The sequence below is a fragment of the Etheostoma spectabile genome, chromosome 2 (assembly GCF_008692095.1).
Source record: "Etheostoma spectabile isolate EspeVRDwgs_2016 chromosome 2, UIUC_Espe_1.0, whole genome shotgun sequence".
Classification (NCBI taxonomy): Eukaryota; Metazoa; Chordata; class Actinopteri; order Perciformes; family Percidae; genus Etheostoma; species Etheostoma spectabile.
The window spans coordinates 29,463,823-29,476,659 of record NC_045734.1 but is presented as its reverse complement, the minus strand read 5'-3'; the positions used below and the strand labels follow the sequence as shown (position 1 = coordinate 29,476,659).

General features: G+C 40.9%; 1 long non-coding RNA gene across 1 annotated transcript; it reads left to right on the top strand.

Moving 5' to 3' along the window:
* The first annotated feature begins 431 nt into the window (after positions 1 to 431).
* Positions 432 to 9,838, top strand: LOC116702359 (uncharacterized). The gene is made up of 3 exons (XR_004335136.1): positions 432 to 624; positions 2,853 to 2,859; positions 9,827 to 9,838. It is a non-coding gene; the product is annotated as an uncharacterized LOC116702359 (long non-coding RNA).
* Positions 9,839 to 12,837: the final 2,999 nt, after the last annotated feature.

Here is a 12,837-nt window from a genome sequence, read left to right as displayed (position 1 = left end):
AGTCTAATTTTATTGAATGACCACTCCAAGGTTTTGTGCAAGTAAAATAGAAGAAAAGCTAAAAATGTATCGTCTGGGCTCATTGCAGTGTGTAAGGGAAAGTCGACGATTTTCAACCCTTATGATGCGTGTCTATCAGTGATTTGTAAAAAGCAGACCTCTGGGTGTTGGTGCTGTTCATCTGCATGTACCGCAGAACACAGAGCTGGTTGAAAATAGCCAGACTTTCTCTTTAGTTACCAGCTAACGCTAGTGCTAGCTAGAACGCTACGATGGCGAGGTGCTACCACACGCTGAACAAGCCATTTGTAGGCGACCAAAATGTTCCAATTAACTTTGATGAAGGGAAAACACACAGTGAGAGGGTCAAAGTTTAAGATGAAAACAGCCAGAAACAAGTTCCCGCCTACTTTATGTCCTGACTGACAGGTCTCAAAGCGTCCCCTGCTTTACTGTCTATTTTAAAATAAATGGGAGAATGATTTACTAAATAAACATTGTGCTGCAATGAAGAAGACTTGAAAGTAGCGAGTGAGGCCATGAACTCATTATGAAAATGTTTACTGAGGTAATAAATCAAGCGAGAAGTAGGCTCATTTTCTCATACACTTCTATAAAAACAGAGTTTTACAATTCAAGCAGACCAGGCACACAAAATATATAGATACATGATTTAAGGATTGTCCCGTATTTTGTGTGATATCTATTTCATTCCACTAAACATAACGAACTTTCAAGTACAACTTTTTTTGTTCCCACAGGAAGTGAAGGTGATGATCCGGATTATTTTGTTTTGTTTTTTCACCTCGTTGCCTGGTGTCAGTGTCTCGCCGCTGACTCATCTCGCTTTTCCACCCAGATTCACACTTTACAGCTGCTGACTGTATTAACAGGAGAAAGACAAGACCTCTCCCCCACAGCACTCTGGAAAACGTGTGTGTGCCCGAGTTAGACTGTGACTCATATGTTAGATTGCCAATATATAAAAATGGTCACGATGAAGGAAAAATATCAGCATGGCATTATATCCAGCTGGGCAGTTTGGCAGCCTAATGTTTCACCATAAGCAGTTATGCAAAGCAGGGCCAAAGAGAAGACTAGGAGTTAGCACTTGAGTCTGCCTTGACAAATCAATACAGGTACACTGTAGTATGTGATCATTGGTAAATGTTTGATTCAAACTGCTTTCTCTGACCATATTTAGTATGCCTTTCTAATTTAATCACGGTAAAGAATTGAGAATACTTGAATATCTTAAAGCAGAAAAAACAGACCACAGCGGATAGAACAAAGAGAGAGATAGATAGAGGGCGAGAGACAGAGCTAGCCAATATCTTACACCTGAACAACTTTCAACAGTAGTTCAGTTCAGCTTCTCTGGCACCTTTTTAAAAGCGGTGCTTGCAATCTAGTGTTTCACCCCAGGATGCCAACATTGCATCATTGACGTTTTGTGTTGCCTTACTGCAAGTCTCACTGCTATTCTTCTGATCGAGGAAAAGAGTGGGAATAGGCACATAAATGAAGACAAAGTAAGATAGATGGAGGCAGACAGAGAGGTTAAAGATACGAGAAAGATATATATATATATATATATATATCGCAGCCGAGTGTGACGCGGCTGAGATGAGGATCAGCGCCTTTAAATCTGAGGCCGTGGTTCTCAGCAGGAAACCAATGGAGTGCATTCTTCAGGTAGGGAGGGAGTCCTTACCCCAAGTGAAGGAGTTTAATTACCTTGGGGTCTTGTTTGCGAGTGAGTGGTATTACATTCCGTTTATCGCACCGTTGTGACGAAAAGAGAGCTGAGCCAGAAGTTAAAGCTCTCGATCTACCGGTCAGTGTTCGTTCCTGCCCTCACCTATGGTCATGAAGGCTGGGTCATGACCGAAAGAACGAGATCAAGGGTACAAGCGGCCGAGATGGGTTTCCTCAGGGAGAAGCTCAGTCATCTGAGAGGAGCTCGGAGTAGAGCCGCTGCTCCTTTGCGTCGAAAGGAGCCACTTGATGTGGTTGGGACATCTGGTAAGGATGCCTTCTGGGTGCCTCCCTAGGGAGGTGGTCCAGCAGGGAGGAGGCCTCAGGGAAGACCCAGGACTAGGTGGAGTGGTTATATCTCCAACCTGGCCTGGGAACGCCTCGGGATCCCCCAGTCGGAGCTGGTTGATGTGGCTCGGGAAAGGGTTTAGGGTCCCCTACTGGAGCTGCTGCCCGCGCGACCCGATACCAGATAAGCGGATGAAGATAGATGGATATCTATGTCTATGTATAGATAGAGATATAGATATAGATATATATCCAGCAGTGCATGGTCTTCTGGTGTCTCTGTTTAGTGTCTCTGTTCAGGTTGCTGCTGGGGCTGACATATGCTTGTGCCAGCTGTCTGACTGGGAACGCCAGTACAGAACACGGTGTGCTTCTCTACTTACTATTGGCCAGGTTTTGATTGATTATACCCTTACTGCAACTATTTTTCAATTTTTTTTGCAAAGAAATATGACAGTTACACATATCTTTAAGGCCCAGGAAATGATTAATTTGATCGATTCTAATCTCTTTCCATCTACTCTGCAAGAAATAACCACCTTACTGTAATGTGTGAGGCCGTGGTTACACTCGTCTGCACCAGAACTTAGCCACGTGTGTCCCCGTGTGTCCACAGTTTAGTTATTAGCTAAATTCCCCAGTAATAGGTTGACCCAAAAATGGCACTTGGTACAAGAGAGAGTCTCCTTTTCTTGATAGTGACATGTTTTCGTGTGTGTGTCAGATGTTTGCTGGGTAGCCACACAGATTTTTTTTTATGCGTGTGTTTTTGAAGTTATCTGTTGTTATGCTGATTGTTGAAGCAGCTGCAATGTGAACAGACACTAAAGTTTTATCTTATCTCATTATGTAATGTGGCAGGGCCCGTACGAGGCACCCTGTAGCTCGGGAGAGGTACTCCCATTGTGGCAGGAAGGTGATTACATTGTGGCCGCATGGGACGACAAAATACGAGCTTCCTTTGAGACTTTGTTTTGTTCAGCGGCAACTGACACCTCTCCTTTGGAGAGCATTGCAGTGTTGATATTATAAAAGAAATTACAATTTTATTTTTGAATAGCTCGCGATGTACAATCAGAATCAGATTCAGCTTTATTTGCCAGGTATGAAAACACTTACGAGGAATTTTTCTTTCAAGCATTGTTGCTCACACTGTGCTTACACATGCAAAACAACCAAAACAAAAATATACACACTAATATATACACACAATATATACACTACCGGTCAAAAATTTGGGCTCTCTTACAAATTTCCATTTCACTCCATTATAGACAGGATAGCAGCTGATCTGAGTGGGGGGCTGATCTTTAATGCAATATCTACATTTCCCATTTTCAGCAACCATTCATCCAATGTTCCAAAGGCACATTCTGTTTACTAATCTGATATTATTTTAAAAAACTAACTGAGAAAACATTGGACAACCCTTTTGCAATTATGTAAGCACATAATGTAATCTAAAAACTGCTGCCCTGGTTAAAAAAACAAGGCAACTGATCTCAGCTGGGATTCTGTCTATAATGGAGTGCAATGGAAATTTCTAAGTGACCCCAAACTTTTGACCGGTAGTGTACATACTCTAAACAGAACAATATAGAGGTATGAGTGAACGAAGAGTTCAATAAAAATAATTTATACATGGAGCATAGTGCAAGGATACTGGGATAAATAGTAGTGTGTTATTATATTACAATATGAACATTATGGACAGTTCTGAAGGGACAGGCTTTACAGTAATTGTAGGTGCCCAAAGGTGTACAGTGTACATTTTCTTTAAGTCATTCCCTGTTGTAGTTCTACAGTATCAGACATGGTTCTTCAGATCCCAGGTTATTTCAAATGAGAATACAATAGAAAGAAAATGGATAGAAAGGCTATTGACCTGTTTGCCGTTGTCATTTGATTGGCACACAACAAAATGGTGATTGTTGTTAGTTGTCATTCTGACAATTTGCATCAACGCTCTGACCCTTCTGCTACGTAGATTTGAATGGAAATGGCCTTTCTATCCATTGTATTTCTTTTCAGGATATACATTAGAACTGTAAACTGATTTTCTGTCTGTAAATGTCACTTTCCCTCTATCTGTCACCTTTATTAGCAATGCTAATCCTTACTAGGTTTAAAGCCAATAGAATACACTCCATGTCTCCTCCCTTCCTGGTCCTCTAACATGTCTTCTTTTTTCAGCAGGTGTATAGTTTACTCTGTCACCCATGCTATTAATATTTAATTTAGGTTAATTTGCCTCCGATGACTGAAGGGAAGCAGCCCTGCTCACACTGACAGGTTCACAACAGAGGTTCAGTTTAGCTCTTTCTTTTTAAAAGCTTTGCTGCCTGTGTCCGAGCACCTAATGCTAACTTTTGTTTTCTGATTAACGCTTTTTTTTTTTTTTTAATGCCACCCAATTTTTCAAATATAAAAAAGAAATGGAAAAAAAACAATAAAATGAATTCAAAATAAAATGGTATTCACATCTAAAGCAACAATATTTGTCCCAAAATCCTTCAGTCTGCAGACATCTAAAACCTTATTATGAAAGGATGAAGACACAAACCTTTCTCAATGAAAAGACAAATATGCCTGATTGACAGTTATGTTAATTCATCTCTTAAAAATAGAGAACTAATCTAAATTGTAAATGCTTTCTGATGCTGGCATAGGTTAGCGTACATTCATAATGATACTGTATATAGCTTTTAATAAAATAACAGATTATACGTTTCTGTTCAAAACAATTGTTATGGTTAGGTTTCAGTTCCAATCATGTTGTTGCCTAGGGGTTTTCTTGTATTCATGCTGGGCACTTTTACATGAAATTTATTTCCTTGTACGTGATTTATGGTTGTGTGGAGGCCTCAGGCAGAGCTTTCGACATAGTCTAAGTAAGTGGCCTGAAGTTCATTCTTGTGTGTGCGTTGATCTCATTAACAGAATAGAAGAGCCGGCGTGTGTGTGTGCTGTTGTTTAACTATATTTGTGGGGTCCAAAATCTGGGATTTCAGTATACTTGTGGGGTCCCGACAGCATTGTGGGGCCAAAATGCTGGACACCACAACTTTAAAGGGCTGTTTGAGGGTTAAGACTTGGTTTTAGGATTTGGGTTAGAATTTGGTTATGATTAGGGTGAGGGTAAGGGTGAAGGTTAGATATTTAGTTGTGATGGTTAATGTTAGGGTAAGGGACTTTGGGAATCCATTTTGTCAATGACGGGTCCCCACAAAGATAGTGCCACAAACCTGTTTGTGTTTGTGGGGAGTGTGTAGTAGGCCAAGTAAGAGAGTGACGGATTAGGGTTAGAATTAAGTTATGGTTAGGGGGAAGGTAATGGTTAAGGTTAGGCATTTAGTTGGGGTTGTTAATGTTAAGATAAGGGGCCTTCGGAATCCATCATGTCAAGGCCGGTCTTGGTCGGTGTCTCCCCTCTTCTTTCTGACCACTGAGGTCAGATTTAAAGCAGGTGCATGACTCACCCTTTAGAAATAAGATGTTTTTATAAAGAGTTGAAGTTGAGATCAATAAGAATATCTGGACCACAGCAAATACATTTTGTAACCTTCATCTATCTTATATAATGTATTCCAGTGGTGTGCTAAAGGTTCAAAGTAACTACGCTGAATGTTTCAAGGATGTATCAGAGAGCACTGAACATGAAAAGCTCGGTGGAGAAATACTCCGAGAGGACCGCGCGAAAAGTTCAATTTAAGTGCAGTGGCTTTCTGACTATTTTCCTCTCTCCTCTTTCTCTCCATCTCTCACTCGAGCACTCAGCGGCCATATTGCTCAGCAGCACCACTCATCATCAGTCTCTCAAATCAATAGGCCACATTGGGGACAACGCTGGAGGAGAAAATCAAGTGTGAGTCCAGCTTCTCATTTCCCCAAGCTCTGGTCTTTCTCCTACTCATATTGGCTTTCTATTAGTGGCTCTACCATGGGTTGTGTGTGTGTGTGTGTGTGTGTGTGTGTGTGTGTGTGTGTGTTAAGCCGATGTTAAATAGACACGCTACGTGAAGTGTTTCACCGTCCTCCCTCTCTCTGAGTATCTCTCCTAACTTTCTCTCTTTTCCTTGTTTTTTTTTCAATTCATACGTTTCTCTACTCCATCTTTTCCTACAATCCTCCTTGTCCTCCCTTTCTTTTCTCCATCTCTTTTCTCTACCTTCTCTCTCAGTACACTCAGTTTTCTCTTCCTACTTTCTTTCCCTTCCTTACCTCACTCGTGTCTTCATCATTTTGCCTGTCCTTTCTTTCTTTCTTTGCTCATTTGTTTCTTCCTTGACCACTTCTCTTTCTCTCTTCTAACCATCATCTTTTCTCACACTGTATATTTCTCACATTTCTTAATTGTGATATAGAGACATCTGGTCAAGTTTTCAGAGGCTATGTTTAAAACATACGGAACGTCACCTGTTACAACAGCAAATAGGGAAGTCATATTGTAAAGTCAGCAATAATACAATTACCCATAATCCATTTTACTCCCGTTAACTGTTAACGGAGGCTCAACGTGCGCCGTGAGCACGTAGAGTGCTTAGCATAAGTGAACACACCCATGCTTAACTTGACTAAAAAAAGGACTAAAAAAAACATCTTTCGGAAATTGATCTTAATGTCTTGATTAAAAAAGTTAAGGAAAATCCAACCTTTAAGGACACCAATTTTCTTTGTGAATGAATAATGTATTGTACATAAATCATTCTTCCTTAAAATTCCTAAAAAGGTTGGTTACTAAAGGCCAGTTATGTCATGGCTCAGGATACGGTGCATTCCTGATAAAGTTCCCTTGGCGTTTGGAATTAATTTAGCCCCCCATCATCACATACCCTTCACCATACTTAGAGACAGGCATAAAATAAGGTCTCAGTGCAGATCAAACCAGATGTTAGGCTGACTGAAATAAAACCATGCCAATCTCTAGGGGACAGGCAGCTAGTGGATCAAGAAGAGATGCCTGCGATTTGAGACTAAAATGAAATCACGCTGAAACCATGCAGGACCTCATAGTGCACCTTTAAAATCTATAATAAGGCGTGTACTCCGGGTGACCATCTGTCCATGCACATGGTGTACTCTGTCATTAACATGCTGCTTTATCAATGAAGTGGCTAAAGCTCAGGTTTACTGTGTGTCAACTGTTTTTTATTGAACATTTGTTTGACAACATGCACCAATAAAGCCCCAAAATCCACAGACATGATAGGACCCTGAAGAGGGAGTTCCTGTTTTTTGCCCGAGACCTTATTATTTATTAATGTGTTTGGTTACTAAATAAGTGTATTCGATCAAATAACCGAACAGCAATTCTGTAGTGTATATAAACAATGTTTCATTTCCAGGATTTTTCAAGTGTCACTGGAAATTCCGGCAGATGTCCCTCATTTTGGCCGGATGTCCATTACCGTCCTCTTTCTTTGTGTTGCGTTCTGACCTCCGGTGGATTTCTGAGGACCATGGTTACCTGGTCCTCAGATCTCTGCAGGGTAAATCCAGACAGCTAGCTAGACTATCTGTCCAATCTGAGGACTATGGTTACCTGGTCCTCAGATCTCTGCAGGGTAAATCCAGACAGCTAGCTAGACTATCTGTCCAATCTGAGGACTATGGTTACCTGGTCCTCAGATCTCTGCAGGGTAAATCCAGACAGCTAGCTAGACTATCTGTCCAATCTGAGGACTATGGTTACCTGGTCCTCAGATCTCTGCAGGGTAAATCCAGACAGCTAGCTAGACTATCTGTCCAATCTGAGTTGTCTGTTGCCCGATTAAAACAACCTTTGAACGTACACAGGTTCCACCAAAACCAAAAGAAATGCCAATAAATCAGAGCAGGTTTTTCTCCCATACAGGAATGTTGTAACACTGACTCTGACCATTGCCCAATCCTAGTGCCTTTCAGGCAGCGCTGCCTGGAATGCAACGTTTGGGGCCAAAATTACGTGACCAGATTTCTCAGACAAAATCCGGGGACATTTTCAGCTAAGAAGCGTATATACCTCCAAAACACGTCATGTTTTCATTTTTGTAAAACTTAAAACGGGGACACTAGACCTAGAGCTGTTCTCATTAGGGGCTGACCCCCCCAAAGGTCTGATCCTAGAATCACCCCTGCTGCTACTTGATACTCCACTCCACTACACCTCAGAGGGGAATGTTTCAAGATAAAAAGTCCTAATATTTCAAGATAGAAAGTCCTAATGTGTCAAAATAGAAAGTCCCAATATTTCAAGACAAAAAGTCCTAATATTTCAAGACCAAAAGTCCTAATATTTCAAGATAGAAAGTCCTGATATTTGAAGACCAAAAGTCCTAATATTTCAAGATAGAAAGTCCTAATATTTCAAGATAGAAAGTCCTAATAATTCATAATGTTGTCATGTTTACTGAACTACATTTATCTGAGAGCTTTATTGCTTCAGACTTGTTTCTGCAACAGCTCATTGAGTATTGGATATAATAAAAACTATTAAAGTAATATTATAAAACGAGATTGCTGCAGTCGGCAGCAGAGAAACAAGCTACAATGTAAGTTAATAGGACAATTGTCCAGCTTGCATTTGTGTTCATAAAAGTGCTCGTTTTGCTACTGACAGACTCAGATTAATATTTGAATTGTCTGACAACATTATGGAAGGAATTTCTAACCTTTCTGTTGAAGATTAAGATCCTTTTTTAAAACATAAATGTCCTAAATTGCGTTCGCTAAACCCACCAGACTCTATGTAAATAATCAGTAATTTTAATTCTAAAACCTCTCTGAGCTCTGAGCAGCGCTGGCTCTGGCTGTCTTAAACCTGTGTGTGTAGGGTGTGCGACTATTGGCTACGTTTGGTCAATGTTTACTTTCTTTCATCCAAATTTCGGGTCTGTCAGTCACAGTGAAAACCGGGGACAATTCCGGGGACAGATCCAGCTGGGGACAGGTCACCAAAAAGTGGGCACTGTCCCCTGAAACCGGGGACGTCCGGTCACCCTAGGCTAAAAACACCAAACACCTTTAGAAGCTTAAAAACGTGGTGGTACTTTTATTCACTTTATGTGTGTTATTTCATTTGTTGATAATATGTTGTATTAATAATCTGAATCTGTAAAGTAGCCTTTACGTATTGCTTTATCGTTAAAATACCAAATAAATGAACAAATGGAAAGTGCTTCCTCTATGGCATCACTACAAAGAATCTTTTTTGGTCCCTGTTAGCAAAAGAAAAAACACTGGATCACCTCTGCTGTGTTTTCTTATCAAATATAACCCTGTTCCTATTGCTGATGAACCAGTCATTAATGTCTCTGAAGTCATTATGTGGCCGGCTGCTGGTCAGGGCATGTTTCAGTTGAAACTATTCAAACACCCAGAGCAAACAGAAAGCCCACGCACACATGTCATACATATATCTGGCCCAACGTAAAGGCCACTACAGAGTCCTGCTGTTCACTGGATGGCACTTTTACAACAAGTCATAAAACAAATAGAGCAGCCGTTGCCCCAGGAGAGGTCGTTTGGCTGGACATGGCAACACACACAAAGGGTGAGGAGGGATTGAGAGTGCCAGCGGAGTAAAATATTCCTAATGTCTTCTTTTATTTTTCACAGTAATTTCTTTGGTTATTTTCTCTTTCACCATTTTTGTTGCAGAATTGTTACGGCTCCATGCCGGCGACAGCGCTGACTGCAGTGTTTGGAGCCATACCTCAAGAATTCCAATGCTTTTATAACAACACGTCACACAAATGTCTAATAAGATACAATGTAGATGTGATGTGTAAAAAGGTCAAAGGTCAACTTCACTATGACATTGTAATGTTTTGCAAGGCCTCATGGTGGCCTTGGTTATCTAAGGGTCATAAGCCTCGCCCCCTCCATGTTAATGGGCCAAACTGCAAGTATTTTTTCATGGTTTTTATTAGTAAATGTAAATGTAAATGTGCTGTATTTATATAGCGCTTTTCCAGTCTTAACAACTGCTCAAAGCGCTAGTCATTAGTCATTTGATGCTATTAAAATGGGTTGAAACGGCACAGGGATTGACCCGTGATTGGTCGCGACCTCGGCTCCACCGCCCGATCTCTACGATGCAGACTTTGGCTCCAAATTTACAAGATGGCGTCGCCTATATCCGGGATATTTTGGCTTGACTTCGGTGGAAGGAAGCGGAGAGCCGTCAGATGATTTTGAAAGCTGATACTTACACAAGTTGTGTAACATACATTGATAGTGGGTGGATCACTTATATCATTACTTACTTACACAGCTGGATTATGCAATGCCACTCTTTGGATCGGTGTTCCGCTACTTAACTGTCAATGACTTACATAACAAGACTACCACACATAGGAGGAATTGTGTGTTTTGAGTTTGTGGAATGAGGCATTTGCTGTATATCTGGGTAGAACCCTACTCATTTTAATGTCCGATTTTTGCTGTACTCGTGGCAGGAACGAACCACAGCTACATTTCCATTCACTTTTAAGAATGATCCGAAATTCACTAAAAACAAGTGTGTTTTCATCCAACGACTTTAAAGCCAATAAAAAAAAAACCTCTGCCTAATGACGTCACATGTTGTCAAATTGGTACATTGAATACATTTGACACATTTGAAGGTGTTTTCATTCAGTCAAGTTATAACAGTCAAGCTTACATTTTCAAACAAAGTTTGTCTCTGCCTACAAATGATTAATACTGCACCAGCGACATGTCAAGCTGTAATAAGACGACAGCGACGCTATCGCAACGTCGCTATGATCACACAGGTGCACGTAACTGCCAGACGACAACTATCTAAAAGAGCTGTTATATTTTCGTCCACTGATCTGTCTTTGTTGACCCCCCCCGTGTCAGGGTTGTGTATGTTTCAGTTTTCTGTTTTATTTTGTAGTCTTGTTTAACTTCCTGCCTTGTGTTTTTCCCGCCGTTGTGTTCCTTGTTCACCTTGTTACCGTGTGTGTTTAGTCTCTGTCTTGTCTATGTGTGGTGTCAGGTCATTGTATGGTTTTGAGTCGTTGTGTGTGGAGTGCACCCCGTAGTCTCTGCGTTCCAGTTTTTAGGTAATCCTGTTATTTTGCTTCCTCTACATTCTGGGAGGATTTTGGCCTGCTGTCTAGACGACTTCTTTGGTTGTATTTGTTTTTTTTTTTGTATTTAAATCCTCAAGTTCACCACTGCCTGGCTGTCTCTTCATTTGTGTGGTCCAATTCTCTGAACCTCGTGACACCGTGTCTGCAAAGAAAGCGGAAATAAATGATGAAACGAATAAATGAATAATACTTCTTCTTTGTTTTATGGCGGGTCACAACCATAACCCGTTATACATTTACCAATTAAGAGAAAATCAGATGATTCAAACGTACAAAGTTTGAGTCGATATTCAGGAAATTCAATTTTACTGTCTCCATAAGGGATTTTCTTTTTTCAGTTTTTTGGGATGTGACTTAATTTCCATCAAAACATGCGGATGTAAACATGGCTAATGTGGCTGTGTCTCCGCTGAGCTGTTCAGTCTGGTGAGAACAAACCTCCTACAGTCAGTTTCTTTAACACTCATTGCTGTAAAATGTGTTTACAATGCATTTAATGAGCTGACTGTGGCCCACGGCTGTTTGCAGCATATGTGGGATTTTACAGCTCCAAGTCGACATATCTTATTTGCCTACAATATCATGAGAATTACCAGTGGCAATCTGCTGATTTCTATTTCCCCAAGTGCTCCACCTGTGTGTGTGCGTGTGAATATGTGTGGAGTTATTCCTTGGGAGTTGTTGGATGGAAGGTGTGGGTAATTGGCTGTGTTTAAGCGAACGTGACCCTCTGGGTTATTGAATGAAGGGAGATGAGTTCAGATAGTCACTGCTGTCTGACACTCATTTGAATATACTTTGTTTTACACTGGGAAACCTACAATGTAATCCAAGATATAATATGTAGTTCTTCCTCTTCTTTAACAAAGATGTACTGTATGTATATGAATTAATATTTTTAACTGAACATTCTCATTTCATTCTAGCAAACAGTAAATGGTTTGAAGGATTCCCACTGTAAAGTTACATTAATGAGGTTGTGTTTATTTTTTCCAGGGGCAGCATGCAGAGTTTGAAAGAATGTAGGCCAGGAGAGGAAGGTTTCATGGGTACATGAGCTCAGGTTATCTGGGCCTGTGCTGCTCTGATTTTGACAATTCCTGTTGTTGTTTTTTTTGTTTTTTTTTAAAGCTGACCTAAGAACAACAACACAGGTTTTTGACCCAGCAGACCGGAATTAACTCGGGGTGGCAGTAGCTCAGTCCGTAGGGAGCTGGGTTGAGAAATGGAGGGGCGCAGGCTCAAGTCCTGTACAGACCAAAGCACGTAATGTGGATTGGTAGCTGGAGAGATGCAACTTCACCTCCTCTTGAGCAAGGCACTGTACTCCCCCCCCCCAGTGTCTCAGGGCACTGGCTGTCCTCTCACTGTAACACCTCTCCATTGGTGCATGAATAGGTCCTGTGTGTATTTACAACAAAATGTAATGTTTTTTCCCACTGGGTATCAATAAACAGTATAAATTTGAGCCACTGAAATGTACATTTTGGAACCCCACCCACCATCTTTTCCTAAACCTAACTATCCCGTTGTTGTACCTCATGTCAGTTAAACCTACGTCCCGACCAAGCGCGTCTAAATCTGACGCTGAAGGAGACTTTCTGCGTCACAAACAAACGCCAAAGGCACCCGACGGGGGTGGGAGTGAGACTGTGATGACCATTTTGCTTTTAGTAACTTGATTAATTGTAAATGTGTAAAGCAACTAAGA